The sequence below is a fragment of the Polyodon spathula genome, chromosome 3 (genome assembly GCF_017654505.1).
Source record: "Polyodon spathula isolate WHYD16114869_AA chromosome 3, ASM1765450v1, whole genome shotgun sequence".
In the NCBI taxonomy this organism is placed as follows: domain Eukaryota; kingdom Metazoa; phylum Chordata; class Actinopteri; order Acipenseriformes; family Polyodontidae; genus Polyodon; species Polyodon spathula.
Window position 1 is genome coordinate 23259534 of NC_054536.1, and position 18572 is coordinate 23278105.

General features: G+C 38.3%; 1 pseudogene; it reads right to left on the reverse strand.

The window, feature by feature from the left end:
- Positions 1-4434: 4434 nt before the first annotated feature.
- LOC121312869 lies at positions 4435-18572 on the reverse strand (annotated as a pseudogene).

Below are 18572 nucleotides of genomic sequence, written 5' to 3' on the forward strand. Positions count from 1 at the left end.
ATTACAAAGAAGAGCACAGCCCACACCTGAGAGCCTGGCATCTTGATCACAGCCTCAGTGAAGACGATGAAGGCCATGCCAGTGCATTCTTTCTCTAGTGAAAGAAAAGAGAACCACTTGAAAGTAATATTACTCTTTCCAGTGTCTGCTGTTATTAACGTATGTGTACTGTAGTTTTGCTTGAACATACACAGGTGTTTTAGTTTACATTTATAATTACAGGCCTGAGAAATTTACAGGAGAATTAGAACAATTCAGTCCTAAACCTCATAGTGGAGCAGATAACATAATGATCATTCAAATGGTGATACAAGCACCAAATTCAGCACATATTATCTCCTTGGGTCAGTTAATAAGAAAAACACTGTACTGGACCTGTCGTACATTGTTACTACAAACTTCTCCAGGATCTCAAGGTTATTATTTTCAACCTTTGGTGAGCATTTGCTAAGTTTTGAGTTTACAGCTGCTTCACTGTAGTAATCAGTGTATGCTGCCTTCATGAACTTGAAGAGATGGGATGCTCTTGTCTGATGAGCTTGGCGTGTTCTTGTGACACTCGATACTGATGGGAAGATTCTGCAGTATCAGGTGAGGCTACTCCTGCCTCAGCAAGGTCACTTGCCCATCCGCTGTCTTGAAGCTGAGTCCCAATCGACCTTAGTGCAGCCATCTCAATATGAAATCCTCCAAACACGAGGACAAACTTGTCATAGGACATTGGATCTGCTTGGCTATTGTATAGATTGGCTGGTTGGCAGTAATTACAGATTTTTGTCCTGAATTCGAAAATGCCACTGTGTCTCTGACTTTGACCACAACACATGCTTTATGGTGGCAACAAAATGTGCCTTAGCTCAGAGGAGAGGAAATAGTGTTGTGATGCTGACTTCAAATTTTTGGTTTCTCTTCTGAGATGCATGGTGAGCTGACCATGATATACTAACAGCATTGTCCACTTCCTCAGTGATGTTCACCTTCTCAAGCCATTCATACTCTGGTGTAAGATGTGGTCTCTGTAACCTAGTACAGAAACATAGACAAAATTGGTGTTTGGGATTGAGGTGGATTTGGATTCTTCTTTGTGAAGGAAGCTGATTGAATGTTTGTGAAAGAGTCTGGAAGTTCTGGAACTGTCTTCACCTTACCGTCTCTGATTTGAAATGGTTCACGCATCTCATCCTCATTGTCTGAGCTTGGATGCTGGAAAATGGAAATGCCAGTGCCAGTTGTTGCAGTTGGATTATGATCAATATTGTCCAAGGCAGATGTTGTGAATAACCCTTTTCTTAAAGCTGGTGGGCACACAACCCCATATGCCACATATTCTGTGACCATTGCATCTCCAAGTTGTGCTGTAATTTCAAGTACTCCGTGATAGGAAATATTGATTCCATTGTCATGGAGCATTTCTACTAGCTACCCTTTTCTAGTCTTTGCAAATACAGACATTCCCATGTAAACTGGGAAGGGAGACTCACAATCTCTGGAGTGTCTGTGTGTTGCTGCTCTTTCTTTGTACCCTGTGTAACCATTGTATTGAAGAAGCTGTGCCATAGTCATGTCTGTTTTAGATGCTCCAAATCTTAGCTGCTATTTTATATCAGCATTGTGTTCGATCATGCCACATACTGAAGAAGTGCTGTTGGGATGGCTTCTTCACATCCTTCGTGGAAGTTGCCATCAAATTTAAACTTGTGATCAAGCATGTATCTTTGCATGATTTTAGCAGCTTTTGCAAGGAGGATAGCTTCACTGTACTCAAAAGCTTGTGAGAGATCCAAGCCAACATATTTCTTGAAAGCAAGGAATACATCCATTCCTTTCTGGTGTGAATCTATCTCGGGCATATTCGACAATAACTGGTCCTTTAGCCTGGCTAAACTCTACCCCTTTGTTCAAGTCACTGCTTGTATAGTTTGGCTAGATCTGCAAGCCTGAATATGGTGGGAGTGGTACCTTCATTGCAAGATTTCAACTAAGTTATATAGGTGACAAGTTCGGAAAATGCCAGTGGATAGACTTCCCTGCCAGGTAAGCCTCAACCACTCTTCTTACGGTTAAGATAGTGTCTCTCTCTGTTATACAATTCTGCCAAGCAAGCAGGATGGTACTTAAGCTCCTGTGCCACAACAATTCCACCACTGAGTTTTGCCAAGAGTCCTTGCACACTTGTTTAGTCTGTCATTACTTGTCTCAATGCAGATTCTGGAGCCTCTTTCTCTCACAAAAAGCATTCAGACGATTAACAACTAGATCTCAGGAATTTGCTGTGGGTCTGAACTGTTTCTGCTTCAAAAGTAGATGCTATTTTTTGAGCCCTTTGCAACTTGGTGTTGTTGAACATCAGTCTACAGGTTTGATGATATTTTGCTTTGTTCCTTATCATTGTGTCTTCTATACTGCCACCTTTGTCTAATCTGGCTGGATCTAGGATGATGGGTAAAGCATTCATTGCATGAAACAGAGGAACATTTGTTGCAATGTTATAGCCATTTTGTTCTGTATTGTAGGAACTTGGTGGTGATTTGAGATCTTCCTTCTTGTCCTGTTGACAATGGCAACATTTGCTCCAGTGGCCATTTTGAGAGATCAATGGTTCAAGGCCCAGGGTTTATCCTTTTACTGCCTTTCACCTAAGCATTTTCATGTATGGGATACAGCTATGTTCATGCCTTTGTCCTACACCTAGCCTGATCGTTCATCCAGTGACATGTAAGTCCCATGTGATCTGTACACCATCCAGATAACTAAAGCCCTGTCATCCTTGACTCGGCTCTCCTGCGCTGCACATCCTGCACATTCAGGTGCGGCTACCTAACTATATGAGGCTTATTAGGTAGCATTTGGGACATTAAATTACAGCTGCATTTTGAGTACAAATACATTAGCTGACATTGAACCCCATGCTCAGTTGTACAGCAGTGATGTCTCTAGTGTGCCCCGGTATTGTATTGACATTCATTGTTTTTCTTCTGATTTAATGGTCAATGATGACATCTATTCTCATCACATTTTCCTGAAGTGATGTATAAAAACTATCACAGAGGTTGCAAAAGTTGCAAAAACATAAAAATGGACACTTAAATCATCCAAATTGGACAACTCTGTCAATTCTGTAGTGAAAATAACCATTCCTAGAAATCATTGGCCATCTTGAAAAATGTCTGCCAACTTTGCTTTTCATGTGGCTAAAGTTTTTTTTTGTTTGTTTCTGAAAAGAGACACCATTGTGAATATCTCTAGAAAGTTTCATGCTTGTATCAACATTTGAACGATTCCTGTGAAAAAAAAAAAAAAAAAAACTTATCTGCTCCACTACAAAATGTCTGTGTAGCCACTTCAGCTAAACTGATCAAAAGAATAATTAAGTAATCAACCCATTAAATTCTGGCGAATTAGAAAACACCACCTAATTACGAGGGATAATTATTTCCATTCTAGACATTGATGCATTTAAAAAAAAAGTTTACTTTGAGGCTTGCTGTTTTAGAACAAATAGATGCACCAGCAAACTGAAAAAGTATTTCATTGAGAGATTGCATGCAACAATATCCACCTGGTGTCCAGACTGATGGGTATAACATATTTTGAAAGCCGTAATGTTAGAATTCATCAAATGCATAATAAAGTTGCAGAATAAATAAATACGTACCGGGCACTGGCATACGAGTTGCACAGATCAGATGACAGAATAAACAAACAGTGTGTTGCCAAAACTTTCCACAAAATTTTGGGGAAATTGATAAGTTACTATAACCCTGATCAATGCAGAATAAACCCACGTTTTGTTTAACCAGCTCACAAGTTTCTGAAGGCAGTAAGGATTATACACCTACAACATGTTTGTAGGTAGATTCTATTCCAGGGTTTGATGTTTACTGTAAATCAGAAATATAGTGATATCAATCATTTTGAAAGTATCCCTGGTAACTCCTGCAAATTCAGTTTCTGTACTGATAATTATGAAATGAACTGGAACAGTAATATCGCCCAAAAGCAGTTTTTAAAATTAAATGTCAATGTTAAAAAAAAAAAAAACACATAGACCTCACATGACAATAACATTTTCTTATTCACAATATAGGAAAAGGGCCTGATAAAACCAAGGTCCTATAGTAAGTGACTCTGCACCAGCAGTTGTTTATGCACAGTTTACCTCCTGGTCTCTGTAAGTCGCTTTGGATAAAAATGTCTGCTAAATGACTAATTAATAATAATAACAATATTCTATCACATTTTAAATTTACCCTGTCCCATATTCATGTTTAATTTTACACTAAAATATAATTCATTGTACAGTTTTGGATATTTACTCAACTGTTGAGGAACTGAAAAAAAATACTGTATTAAGAAATGAAATGCCTGATCAAGAAATTCTTGAATACTGCAGTGTTTCAGATGTAGAGCTTCAATTTCCAGAGAGTAGTTGGTATTCAGGTGCTTCATCCTGTTGTCATAGCTTTCCCTTGTCACATTTTGATCTCCAATGTTAAATGTGTTAGTGATTGAAAGGATATTTCTGTCGAGAAAAAAAATAAATAAATGCTTTCAAAAGCACTATGTGATTTACTCAATAATATCAGATGACGTGGACATTACAACCAGAAAAGCAGTTGTGGTGATAATTGGCTGCTTACTTTAGACCAATAAAATAGACCCTAAGATAAACTATGCTGCAGGAGTTTGTTTAAATTATGTACTGGATGCTTGAAAGTAAAAGTAATCCGTTGTGTATCTGACTGGGACGGGACCCGAGTAAGGGCGCATATATAAAATGTTGGATGAATGAATCCTGTTTTAAATACCATTTAACAATTAATATATTCACACAAGAATGAATATAGATTCAGCTTTTATCAGGGAGGTCCCTTAAATCCCTTGTTTAGAAAGATACAGGATATTAATGCTCTGAACTAATCTTCTGTGTTCAATAATAAGCCAGACTAATAAACTGTAACTGAAAGTTTGTTGTCATTTCCTAAATAATGTGGCTGTAGCAACATTTCTCCTGTGGGACCCAGACAGGTTTTCTGAGTTTGATAATTAAAAAATAGGTGCTACTAACTTTTGTGGATTATAGCTGGAAAATGCAATAAGACCGCCAAAGGCCAGAGACAGAGAGAAAAAAAATCTGGGTTGCAGCACCAAGCCATACTTTAGGATCTTTTAGCCCCTGCACCTAGAATGTAACAACAATAGTGAAAATGTTAAGTTCACATGCCATTTAATAAATAACAAGTTACTGAGTAATTCCCAGATGTTTACAATTTCCCATTCATTACTGCAATAAAAACATGCAATGATAATACGTGTATGGACACACAACCTTTCCCCCACCTGGTTTATTTTTTATTTTTGATAAATAAATGAAAATAAATAAACATGCTGATTATTTTACAGCACATTTTATTTTATTACATTGTACACTTAAGTCTATCCAATGTAATCTATAATATTTAAATTGTACTTCAAATGATGATCTTGTACAGTACAGCGCTCATTGTACAGCACTTACTTTAAGGGTGAAGAGGTACACTAGGCCTTCAGTTGCTCCAGGAAGTGTCAGCGCACGGATGAGGAAAAGGTAGGGGAAAGTGGCAGTGATGTAAATAGCCTAGTAAACAGGGAACAAGAATGGTACTGTCAGAAATTCTAACTAAAATATTGTTTTCAAAGGAAGCCAAGAAAAAAAAAGCCATGTTATATGAATAGTTCTCATTAGAAACAACATCCAATAATCAAAAATAAATGGTGTGATTAAAATTCTGAGTTTAAAATCATGTTTGGGCATTTGCAAAAATAAACAGGCAATGGGGCCCTGTCACAGAATGGCTTTGTGGATGACATCAGGCCAGGAAGAGAATCGACACAACAGCAGACTGGAGTATAAAACTCGCTGATGCCCGTATTTATTAAATAAAATAAAAGGTTTAAACAGAACAAAACAGTGAGACAAAACAAAACTTCATGCTGGCCAAAACAAACAGACACTTAACAAACACTGAACAACCCTAAATAAAACAAGTATCATGCTAATGTTAAGGCAGCACGAGTAGCAATTGTTATTTTCATTTTCAGTTTCTCGTTCGCTCGCGTTCTTTCTCCCTGAACACCCCACCTCGATCATCCATAGTGATGACTGAGAGATTAAGCTATCAATTATCTTATTAACCCCTCAGTCACATTTTGCACGGGTTTAATAAATCTGCGCGACTGTCAGCTAATTCAATAATTACTAGCTGACGCATTCTCAAGAGAGGTCCTAAAACATAAAACAACAACAATGGCAAGCGGTACTTCACTCATCCTGCATTTAAATAATAATACAAATACAAAATAATATATAATATGCACAGGGACAGGGAGTACCCTGTCACAGGACCATGACAACAACAACAACACTTCACATTTCTATAGTGCCTTTCATCACACTGATCCCAAAGGGCTTCACATGCACAAAAAAAAAAAAATAAAGCATTAAATTAAAAACAGTCTAATACAGAATTTGATAAAACAAATTTAAAAAGAGATACAAAATGTGGTTTTAATTGTACAATTAGAAAAACTAACACAAAGCTAGTTTGTAGAAATAGAACAACTGAGTCTAAAACAAAAATGTAATAACATAAAAAATAAATACTGTTTAATTGTAAAATTAGAAAAACTAAGATAAAAAGCCAGTTTGTAAAAATAGAACAATTAAAAAATCTGAATACAATTGAGGACAAAAAAAAAAAAAAAAAAAAAAGGATACATACAGTATATGAACAGAAGAAGTATACCTCACCTTTCCAATAGTTTCAATGCCTCGGATGAAACCAATGTATACAATGCCCCCGGCACTTGCCAGGCAAATAACCATCCACCACTGTACATCCCCGCTATCAGTAATATTAGTTGTAACATTGAGGGTCTCTCTATACCAGAAGTAGTTTACGGTGTGCTTTTAGCACATTCATCAATGTATCCTAGAAAACAAAAAATATTTTTCAGCACCAGATGATTGTGCAAGCTGGATTTTCTTTTGCTGTAATACAGAAAACAACACTTTAGTATAAGCATAATTGATCTATTCAATAAATTGGGGTATTTTAATGAATTTATTTCCTAATTTAAGGATACATTCGGAGCATACATTTAAATTAGGCTATGTACTAAAATATATGTTATACACCTATGAGATATGGATTCACAAATCACTAGCCAGGAACAACAATTGCTTACAAACAGATTTTTGGTGTTCCCCATTGTTACCTGTCTTGTTTTGGTTGAGTGGACAGTCCCTCCAGGGCAGAGGGTCTTGGAAGGAACGGAAGAAATACCAAAGGACCCAGGCCAGAATAGTGTTATAGAATAAACAAACCAAGAAAGACACTATGAGAGAGCCTATACCTGCAGCCAAACTGATAACAGGTATATGAGGAGGAAACAGCAACATATTCAATTATCCATTTTATTATTATTATTATTATTATTATTATTATTAATCTTGGTTTAACAAAATCTGCTTTGTGCAAGCCCTGTCAAAATAAACCCATTTATTCTGTTTTTAAACTGAGATAAAGTAGAAATGCTTCTTATAGAATATTAAGAGGTCCCTTTGCATATCAATGTTATGAAATTGTACATGCATATTTGTTCCTTTAATGTTTAAAACTCCTGAAGGGGTCATATTTCATTGATCTGATTGGTAACATACCCACTCCTCCCAGGAAAGGTGAGATAGAATTCCAAACACCAATGCTTCCTTGACGTAGGCGCTGCCCAATTTCCAATTCCATGTGCAGTAATGGGATTCCCTCAAAGATCAGTGCAATAAAATAAGGGATTAGGAAGGCACCTGGAATTGGAAATGCAGTACTTTTAGAAAGGAGTATGGTAATAAATAACCTGACAAAACAGCGGATAGACTGGCTCAATTTTCTGCAACTAGTTACGTAAAACATGTGTGCCTCATTCCAGTTGTCTAATTAGAATATACATTTTGTTAAAAAAGAAACACATTCACTAACTCCCGTCATGTATTGGGACACCTTTGCCTTAACACTGGTTAAACTGTGTTCTATGCTTTTATCAATGTAACTAGCTTCAAATGTCATTTTTATTTCTTTTTTTTATTCCTATTGTACGGTGTTTGCAATCGTTGGGAGTGGCTGTGAATCTTTTACTGTAGTACTGAGTTGTTGTTATTGCTCTATACATCTTCCTTTACCTGCCTTTTCCCTGCCTTTGACATGCTTTGAGATGCTTTGAGCTTGTCTGGAGAAGGGCAGGAAAAAAACAGTTTTTTTCATTCCGTTCAGATCATGTGATAACATGAGCTTTAAACTCTTCCGATTCCACCAACTCTCTCTTTTTATAGGGGAAAGGTCACATGATTTCAATGAAGCGAAGAATCCTGTCAAATCCCAACACTAGAGATTTTCAAACGTAAAGTAATATAAAGAAGAATCATAGTAACTCAATATTGAAGCAACAGAGCCCAGAACCATAAAATAACAAGGAAATGTTTATGTGTAACTGATGATTATAAATTACATAGTATCGTTTCACCGCTGAAGGAGACCAGAGAGATGATGTTGCAGTTTCCAATTCACAGTTTATTTATTGTAAAATTGTTGGGTGCCAACAGAACGTGCTGTAGCAGCTGGCAGTCCCTTTTAAACTAACATTAGAAGCGGTTGCAATGAACTGGTTATAGGCTTCTCAATGCACTTGGTCGCTTTAGGCCTTGACCACGCAAAACAACTGTGTACTGTATACAAAGCTAACCAGTCTCTTCATTTACTGCCGACACTCTCCTCCCTGTGAGGGAGCGCAGCTGCTTATATAGCACCTCTAATCCCACCCCTCCTGACGTCAGCCTACAAGTCCCAAAAAGTCCCTTTACAGTGTTCCACAGCAGCCTTAATTCAGTGTTCCTTTTCCCGATAGGTTGACCCTCCAATAACCATTCCCTGTAGATTTCCATTACATGAGAGTAGAGCTTAAAACTTCATCTGATTTGAACTTGGCTCTCGCCAAGATAAGCACCAACTAAGACGTAGCTTTACAGTAAACTAATGTGATCCATCTGCATCTCCATCCATTTGCGTTTCTTTCCATCTGTTGATGTAGATATCCTTCTGCCTGGTGTTAATGGCTGAAATGTAATGCTGGCTCCAGGAATCCACTTATTTTGCCTCCCCAGCACATCAGCACACACAACGGCTGCGATGCTGGCTCTGGGGATCAGCCATAGTGTGGTCTCCCCAGCACATCAGCATGACAACCGTCTGGATTGAGCTAAGGAGGTTAAATCTCTGGGGTCTTCAAGAGGGCACATTCTGTCCTCTTACGTCGACTAGCCCACGACACCTCAAGAAGGCTCAACAGTGATTCTGGTGTCCCGGCATCACCCACCTCCGTCCCCCACTCAGCTCAGCCCAACTTACTTACCTGTACATCAGCGTTGCTTTCTTTCTGTTGTGCTTGAGATCCTCATCCAGAATCTTTCTGTCTCAACCACAGCCAGTTGCTGCTCCTTTCTGCTGCTTCAGATAAGTTCTTCACTGTGCGACGTAACTCTTGGCCACTGAACCCAACATCTCTGAGAAACTGGGTTGTAGAGTGTGCCACAAATCTTTGACAACCCCCCTACACTGGGTAAACTCCAACTCTCCATCCTCGCTGTTCCGCTTCAGCAGCTAGTTAAGCATACCGAAGTTTCTTCCTCTCGTACGCCTCATCCACAGCATCCACCCATAGCACTGTTAACTCTACCAGATGAACAAGCCATGCTGATCCAGACCACAAGACAATGTCTAGTCGAAGGTTAGTGGTGGCAATCTCAGGTGGAAAAATAAGCCATTGACCAACATCTGCCAGCATCTTCCAGTCTCTAGCAGCTTCCAGCTGTCCTGGGCGAGGCTTGGTTTTAACACCTTTTCTTGGTGGTTGATCTCCTGTCTTTTGTGTGTAATGCATTGATGGAACTGGCAGCAATTTATTGGTCAGGTTACGCTTGTCTTCCAATGCTAAGGCCAAACATTGCAGCACCTGGTCACAGCACCAAGTAAACTGTCCTTGGCTAAGACCCACCTTACATCCTGTCAAAATGTGCCTTAATGTTGCAGGTGATGAACACAAAGGACATGAGGGATCATCAACTACCCAGAGGTTTAGGTTCCGTGGTGATGGGAGAACATCATATGTTGATCTGATGAGGAAACTGATCCTGCTCTGTTCCATTGTCCATAGGTCTTGCCAGCCGATCTTGCATTGTTCCACACTTTCCCATCTCATCCATTCTCCCTGCTTGGCCTGGGAAACGGCCTTTACACACCTGGTCCTCTCCTCCTGCTTTTGCACCTCGTTGACTACCAGCTTCCTCCGTTGAGCTGGGGTTGCCTTGTGCCATGTAGGAGGGAGTCTGGTGACGTTTACCTACACTGTCAATGTTATAATATAATGCAAGTTTTTGCTTTTATTCACATTTATCATTCTAAATAGATCTTAGGTTGTTGTTAACTGCTTTGTAAGATGCTGCACCAACAATGAAAAAAATCAATTAATTTGAAAGATATTATGGTAAGGATTGTGCCAGAATATTGTACAAATTATGTGGGGTGTGACAAACAGCAGCATATCCCGTCATATCGGTCTTTCTTAAAACCAGTATCTGTCCACAGAAATGTGCAAACAGATTTATACAAATAAAACAATGTAATTATCAGTCTTTATTTTATGAATATATCATTAACCATAAGAAAATATTATAAAGCAAACAAATACAACTAATGTTGTAGTTATAAAAGTTCAGAATTTTTTTTTAAACATTACTAGTTGTTGTGGAAGCGTGTGACAGGGTACACCCTGCCCCTGTGTGTATTGTATTATTTTATTATTATTATTATTATTATTATTATTATTATTATTATTATTATTATTATTATTTAAAATGTATGGGTTAGTGTGTAAAAACATAATGTTTTGTTATTATTGTTTACAGCCTGGATGGGGTTAAAATGCCCCATCCAGATAAAATCATGAGAATGCGTGGTCAACAGCGAATGATTATTGACAAACTGGCTGTTGACCACACATATGAGAAAACCCGTGCCGAATGTGGTGGAGGGATAAACTGGGTAATTGATAGCCAGTTAATCCCTCAGCCACAACATAAAAGCAAGCAGCTTTGGCTAAATGAGGTTGGTGTGTTCAGGGTGAAAAAACAGGAGAGAGTAGGCGAGGAAAACTAAAATATAAAAACAACTGCCAATTGGCTGATCACTGTACCCGAACGGTATTTGTTTTGGTCACCGTGCCATCATCCTCCTGTTCACATGGATTTACCAGTGAGCAGGAGGATGATGGGAAATGTAGTTCTGAGAGGTCCATGAGGGTACATGGGAAGCCATCTTGAAGCAGGGAATGCAATTTAAAGTTTAAAAAGTGGTCAAAATGTTAAAAAAAAAAAAAAAAAAAAATTAAACAATACACACACCTTACGTAAACAGTTGTAGCAACACATGGGAACATGTAACACAGTAAAATAAAAGGTACACGCTGGTGTTTTGGTAAATGCTTCTAGAGGTAACATACACCTATTCACTTAAGGGCTGCATTTGTAAACATGAAACCCCTGCCTGAACACATTTAAAACAATTCTAAAATGCAGGCAAATGAATGAAGTGATTAGTAACAAGCAGTTTAGAGCGGTCAATTATTTTACCATATAGTTTCTTCCTAATTTAGAATGTCCGCTTAGGCTCCACCTATAACAGCTCTGGAGATCTAAAGAGCAGTAGACACTTGAAACTTGAGAGTGGATTTGGACAAGCTACTGGCTTCTGGAAGACAAAAGGCAGCCATGCAGGTGTCCCCTGGAGCTCACCAAGCACCTGACCAGTTAGTAAGGTTCTGGTGAATGTAACCATATGTACAAGTCAGCGACACTTACAATATTAACAGTGCAGAAATTTTTCCTGTTTTATCTTAGCATTTATCTCAGAAATAGATGCTGTCATTAATATGACATTCTTAAATAAACCAGCAAGTCATTTAACAAAATAATAAACGAGTTTGTGTAATGTTGCAGTATAAAACAGAAACAAAAAAAACAGAATTTTTTTTTTTTTCATATTTTCTTTGGAATTAGGTATTGCCGAGTCGTATCTATGGCGACATTCACCAGAACCTTGCTCTAGGCATACATACATCATTTTCTACATATCAGGGCTTTTGTCTGAAATATCCTTAAATATATATTTTTAACCAGTTAAATAATTTAAATCTTATGTGTATGTCCAAAAAAGTTTTTTTTCGATATCTTTCATTTTTGTACACTGCAGTTATACCTCCTTTCAAACATATATATATATATATATATATATATATATATATATATATATATATATATATATATATATATATATATATATTTTTTTTAAAATTACATTTACAATTAAAAGGTCTAATTAAGCAAATTGTTAGTTCAATTAAGGGTCTAGTGAAGTAATTGAGAGCTCAGTGGGGTCCCCAGGGTCAGGGTTGGGAAGCCCTGCCCTAATACCTGGTAGCCTCTTAAAACTGCCTTAAAAGGACACATATGTCACAATATTCTAGCTGAATACTTGGGATTTAAGTACATTTAGGGATATTAACCCTGTTCTTACACATACATTTTATGATAATTAAAAGATACCTTTTCCTTGTGTTATGCAACCTTTTTTTAATTATCAGAGAATGACTGGATGCTAATGAGCACTTCACTCATTAGGTAGTTTAAAACTGTTGTTAGTGACAAGCTGGTGAGTACACTTACCTTACAGATACCAATAACAACACAATGAGAATACCAAAATAGTGGTAAATTAACCAATTCGAAATATTACAACAGCCTTTGGCATAACGACCCTCTGAGAATTTTGCCCTACTTGTATCTTAAACTGGTGAATTAGAACTGCAGTACAAATGTTCATCTTAGTAGCGATGATGTTCCAGGAGGAAAGGGAAAGATAACTAACCAAAGACTTGCTTTATCTGAATTAATTAAAGAACAAAAGAAAATAATATAATGCAGTTAAGAAAAAAAAGAAAAATACTGGACTATTCTGCAGGATAATATAATTGACACTGGTAAGTAAGAATAAAAAATCTAAATACTACCTTTCTCATATTTCCAGATACAGTATTACCAATCTTAAATCTAAAAGTACAAGAAATAGAAGTAAGAAAATTGGAAAGCCTTTAATGGTCTAATCAGTCTAATAACACTATGTAACACAATTTTTGTTCCTGGGTAGTAAGTGTTATTTCCTAATTGCTTATGCCTCAAAAGTATAGAAAATGGCTATTATTCCCCACAAACTTTGCTTTTGTGACCAGGACAGTGATATTTTGAAATTGACCTATTTCCAATGAGAAAACAAGTGAATTTGTGTCTTTTCGTTCACATAAAGTCAGAAAAAAACAACATATGAATCCAAATTAACATGTATTTATACTAAAGTAATACAAAAGTGACTACAAAAGATTTAGAAGGGAATAGTTTTGGATTTACGATTATACTGTAAATCACTTTCACGAATCAGCCCCCAAATGTAGTCTCCCATCAAATTCTCGTTATACTGTCCTTGGTAGCGACGTTCAAAGTCCAGTATATCCTGGTGGAAGCGCTCGCCTTGCTCCTCCGAGTACGCTCCCATGTTCTCCTTGAATTTATCAAGATGAGCATCAAGGATATGGACTTTGAGGGACATCCTACAGCCCATTGTGCCGTAGTTCTTCACCAGAGTCTCAACCAGCTCCACATAGTTTTCGGCCTTGTGATTGCCCAGGAAGCCCCGAACCACTGCGACAAAGCTGTTCCAAGCCGCTTTCTCCTTACTAGTGAGCTTCTTGGGGAATTCATTGCACTCCAGGATCTTCTTTATCTGTGGTCCGACGAAGACACCGGCTTTGACCTTTGCCTCAGACAGCTTAGGGAAGAAGTCTTGAAGGTACTTGAAGGTTGCCGACTCCTTATCTAGAGCTCTGACAAATTGTTTCATAAGGCCCAATTTGATGTGCAGTGGTGGCATCAGCACCTTCCGGGGGTCCACCAGTGGCTCCCACTTGATGTTGTTCCTCCCCACAGAGAACTTGCTCCGCTGTGGCCAGTCCCGCCTGTGGTAGTGCGCCTTGGTGTCCCTGCTGTCCCAAAGGCAAAGATAGCAGGGAAACTTGGTAAAACCGCCTTGGAGACCCACCAGCTGTACTCATCATACTTCAAGGCGTCCAGAAAGGTCTTGATGCTGTTGTAATCCTCTTTGAGGTGCATAGAGTTAGCCAGGGGAAGAGACGGGTACTTGTTACCATTATGGAGCAGCACAGCTTTGAGGATCCTGGATGAGCTGTCAATGAAAAGGCGCCACTCATTCTGGTTACAGGCGATTCCGATTGCCTCGAACAGACTGGTCACATTGTGAATGAAGCAGAGCCCTTCTTGACGGGTGAAGAAGCTGGAAAAAGGTTGGTGACGCTTCCTCTGATCTACGACTTGCACACTTTCATCCAACAAGTTCCACTGCTTGAGCCTAGACGTCAAAAGCTCGGCATTGGACTTGGTGAGACCAAGATCTCTAATCAAGTCGTTGAGGTCTTTTTGGCTGGGGTAGTATGGGTTTCTCTCCTCAGCTCCACCTCTGAAATTGCCATCTGGATCGACAACATCTTCCTAGTTCTCTGACTTGCTGCTCTCTTCTAAAGACGGCTGCTCTCTCTCCGGAGAAGTGGGTACGGGGAGCTCATGGCAGTGTGGCACCGGGGCGATGGATGGAGGAAGGTCCGAATATGTGATAGCGGGTGCATTCTTGCCAGTCCGATGTTTGGAAGGGTCCACCATGAAGTAGCAGTTGCTTGAGTGGTCAGTGGGTTCCCGCCAAATTCTTGGGATAGTGAACTTCATGGCTCTCTTTTCCCCTCTGTACCATCCTATAAAAATACATTTATTTCACCCATGACTAATGTGTAAGAGATTCTCGCAACATTTTTCATACATGATATATTTTTTCAATAACATTGAAAATTGTAAAACATTTTAAAGTTAGAAAGTTTTACAATTTTAAAAATTTTAACACATTTTATAACATAAAATTCCGAGCAACAATTGTCCATCTTACCTTCCAGAGTTTTTTTGCAGTGCTTGCAGGTGAAATGAGGTGCCCAGGGTTTGTTTTGATCCCCAACAGGCATGCCGAAATATGCCTTGTAGGCCTCACACATCTTAGCAGATGCTTCCATGGAGTACTTTTTCACTCTTGTCTTGATAAATTGGCCGCAGACATAGCAAAATGCGTCTGCCAGATGCTTGCAGCCTCTTGATGCCATCTCAGAAAAATGCAGATATGTATCCACTTAGTCCGCTGGAACTAAACTGAACTGGTGGGCTTAAGGCCCCTGTATTTATATTACTGGAAAGTTCTGGAAAGTTTACTCAGCACTGAATCTAACTGGAATGTTCTGGAAAATAATTACATTTCAAAATATCACTGTCCTGGTCACAAAAGCAAAGTTTGTGGGGAATAATAGCCATTTTCTATACTTTTGAGGCATAAGCAATTAGGAAATTTCACTTACTACCCAAGAACCAAAAAAAAAAAAAAAAAAAAAAATTGTTACATGGTGTCAAACACGGTGTCAAATAACGAAGATAGAATAACTAAAACAGAGGTCAGAGAACCACTGGCAAACTTAGACCATAACATGGTCTCATTTGAAGTGTTTTTTAAATCCCCAAAAGTAAAGACTAAAGTTAAGGTTTACAATTTTAGAAAAGCAAACTATGAAGGCATGAAACAGAGACTAACAGAAGTAGATTGGAGTAAAATAGAGAAAACACCCACAGAAGAAGGATGGTTGTTCTTCAAAAATGTAGTACTAGAGGCGCAAAACAATTACATCCCTAAAGTAGACAAATCTAAATGTAAAACTAAATTGCCAAAATGGTTTAATAGATCAATTAAAAAAAATATTCAGCGAAAAAAGGCACTTTACAGAGCATTAAAAAAGGACCGAAAAGAAAGTACGCAGAAAGAGTACACAGAACTGCAAACGCAAGTCAAAAAGGAAGTTAGAAAGGCCAAGAGAGAAATAGAAATGAACATTGCTAAGGGAGCTAAAACCAATTCCAAAATGTTTTTCCAATATTACAACAGCAAGAGAACATTCAAAGAGGAGATTAAATGTGTAAGAGATACAAATGGCAAAATCGTAGATGAAGAAAAAAAAATAGCAAATATATTAAATGATTACTTTTCACAAGTTTTTACAAAGGAAGATACTGACAACATGCCCCACATGTCATCCAGTTCCTATCCAGTTTTAAATAACTTTAGCATAACTGAGGCAGAAGTGTTAAAGGGACTAGGAGCTCTTAAAATAAACAAATCCCCTGGGCCGGATGAGATCCTCCCAGTAGTACTCAAAGAAATGAAAGAAGTAATTTACAAACCGCTAACCAAGATCATGCAGCAGTCTCTTGACACAGGGGTGGTACCGACAGACTGGAAAATTGCAAACGTAATACCGATCCACAAAAAGGGAAACAAAACTGAACCAGGTAACTACAGACCAGTAAGCCTGACTTCTATTATATGCAAACTTATGGAAACTATAATAAGATCCAAAATGGAAAATTACCTATATGGTAACAGGGTACTGGGAGACAGTCAACATGGTTTTAGGAAAGGGAGATCGTGCCTAACTAACTTGCTTGATTTTTTTGAGGATGCAACATCGATAATGGATAATTGCAAAGCATATGACATGGTTTATTTAGATTTCCAGAAAGCTTTTGACAAAGTCCCGCACAAAAGATTAATTCTCAAACTGAACGCAGTTGGGATTCAAGGAAACACATGTACATGGATTAGGGAGTGGTTAACATGTAGAAAACAGAAAGTACTGATTAGAGGAAAAACCTCAGAATGGAGTGTGGTAACCAGCGGTGTACCACAGGGATCAGTATTAGGTCCTCTGCTATTCCTAATCTACATTAATGATTTAGATTCTGGTATAGTAAGCAAACTTGTTAAATTTGCAGACGACACAAAAGTAGGAGGAGTGGCAAACACTGTTGCAGCAGCAAAGGTCATTCAAAATGATCTAGACAAGATTCAGAACTGGGCAGACACATGGCAAATGACATTTAATAGAGAAAAGTGTAAGGTACTGCACGCAGGAAATAAAAATGTACATTATAAATATCATATGGGAGATATTGAAATTGTAGAAGGAATCTATGAAAAAGACCTAGGAGTTTTTGTTGACTCAGAAATGTCTTCATCTAGACAATGTGGGGAAGCTATAAAAAAGGCTAACAAGATGCTCGGATACATTGTGAAAAGTGTTGAATTTAAATCAAGGGAAGTAATGTTAAAACTGTACAATGCACTTGTAAGACCTCATCTTGAATATTGTGTGCAGTTCTGGTCACCTCGCTATAAAAAAGATATTGCTGCTCTAGAAAGAGTGCAAAGAAGAGCGACCAGAATTATTCTGGGCTTAAAAGGCATGTCATATGCAGACAGGCTAAAAGAATTGAATCTGTTCAGTCTTGAACAAAGAAGACTACGTGGCGACCTAATTCAAGCATTCAAAATTCTAAAAGGTATTGACAGTGTCGACCCAAGGGACTTTTTCAGCCTGAAAAAAGAAACAAGGACCAGGGGTCACAAATGGAGTTTAGAAAAAGGGGCATTCAGAACAGAAAATAGGAGGCACTTTTTTACACAGAGAATTGTGAGGGTCTGGAATCAACTCCCCAGTAATGTTGTTGAAGCTGACACCCTGGGATCCTTCAAGAAGCTGCTTGATGAGATTTTGGGATCAATAAGCTACTAACAACCAAACGAGCAAGATGGGCCGAATGGCCTCCTCTCGTTTGTAAACTTTCTTATGTTCTTATGTTCTTAACTGTTTAAGAGCTGAATACAATTAAAAAGGTCCAATTAAGAAAATTAACAGTTCAATTAAATGCCTAGTTAAGTAATTGAGCCCTCAGTTGGAATGAAAACCAGCAGACACAGGGGGTCCCCAGGACCGGGGTTGGAAACCTCTGATTTAAAGGACAGATCTCAAACCCCAGTGCACAAGAGTGGCCATTTGACAACAGCTTTGAAACAGACTTTAAATTTGTAAGTGTACAAAGTATCAGGGTGTTAACAATGAAAAGAGAAATTACAGACACATTATTTAAACAGTTGTAGCAACACATAGGTAATTATAATACTATATTTTTTGAAGCCCTGCTACTTGCACTTTAAGGGCTTATAAGGCAGAAAGCATTTGAAACCCTGATTTCATTATACTTAGTATTTACACACCCGTCAGTACTTACCCCCTCCGAACGTCTGGCACCAATATGGAAAGCGCCATACATTCCCCAATCCCACAGCAAATCCAATACATGTTGGAAGATACTGAACCTTGTTGTCCCATTTGGGCCTTTCCTCGGCTGTTTTGCCCAATTCAGGGTTAGAAATCGCAGTGTTCTCTTCAGCCATCATGTATTATCTATCAATTTTTCTTCCTACTTCTGTCTCTTA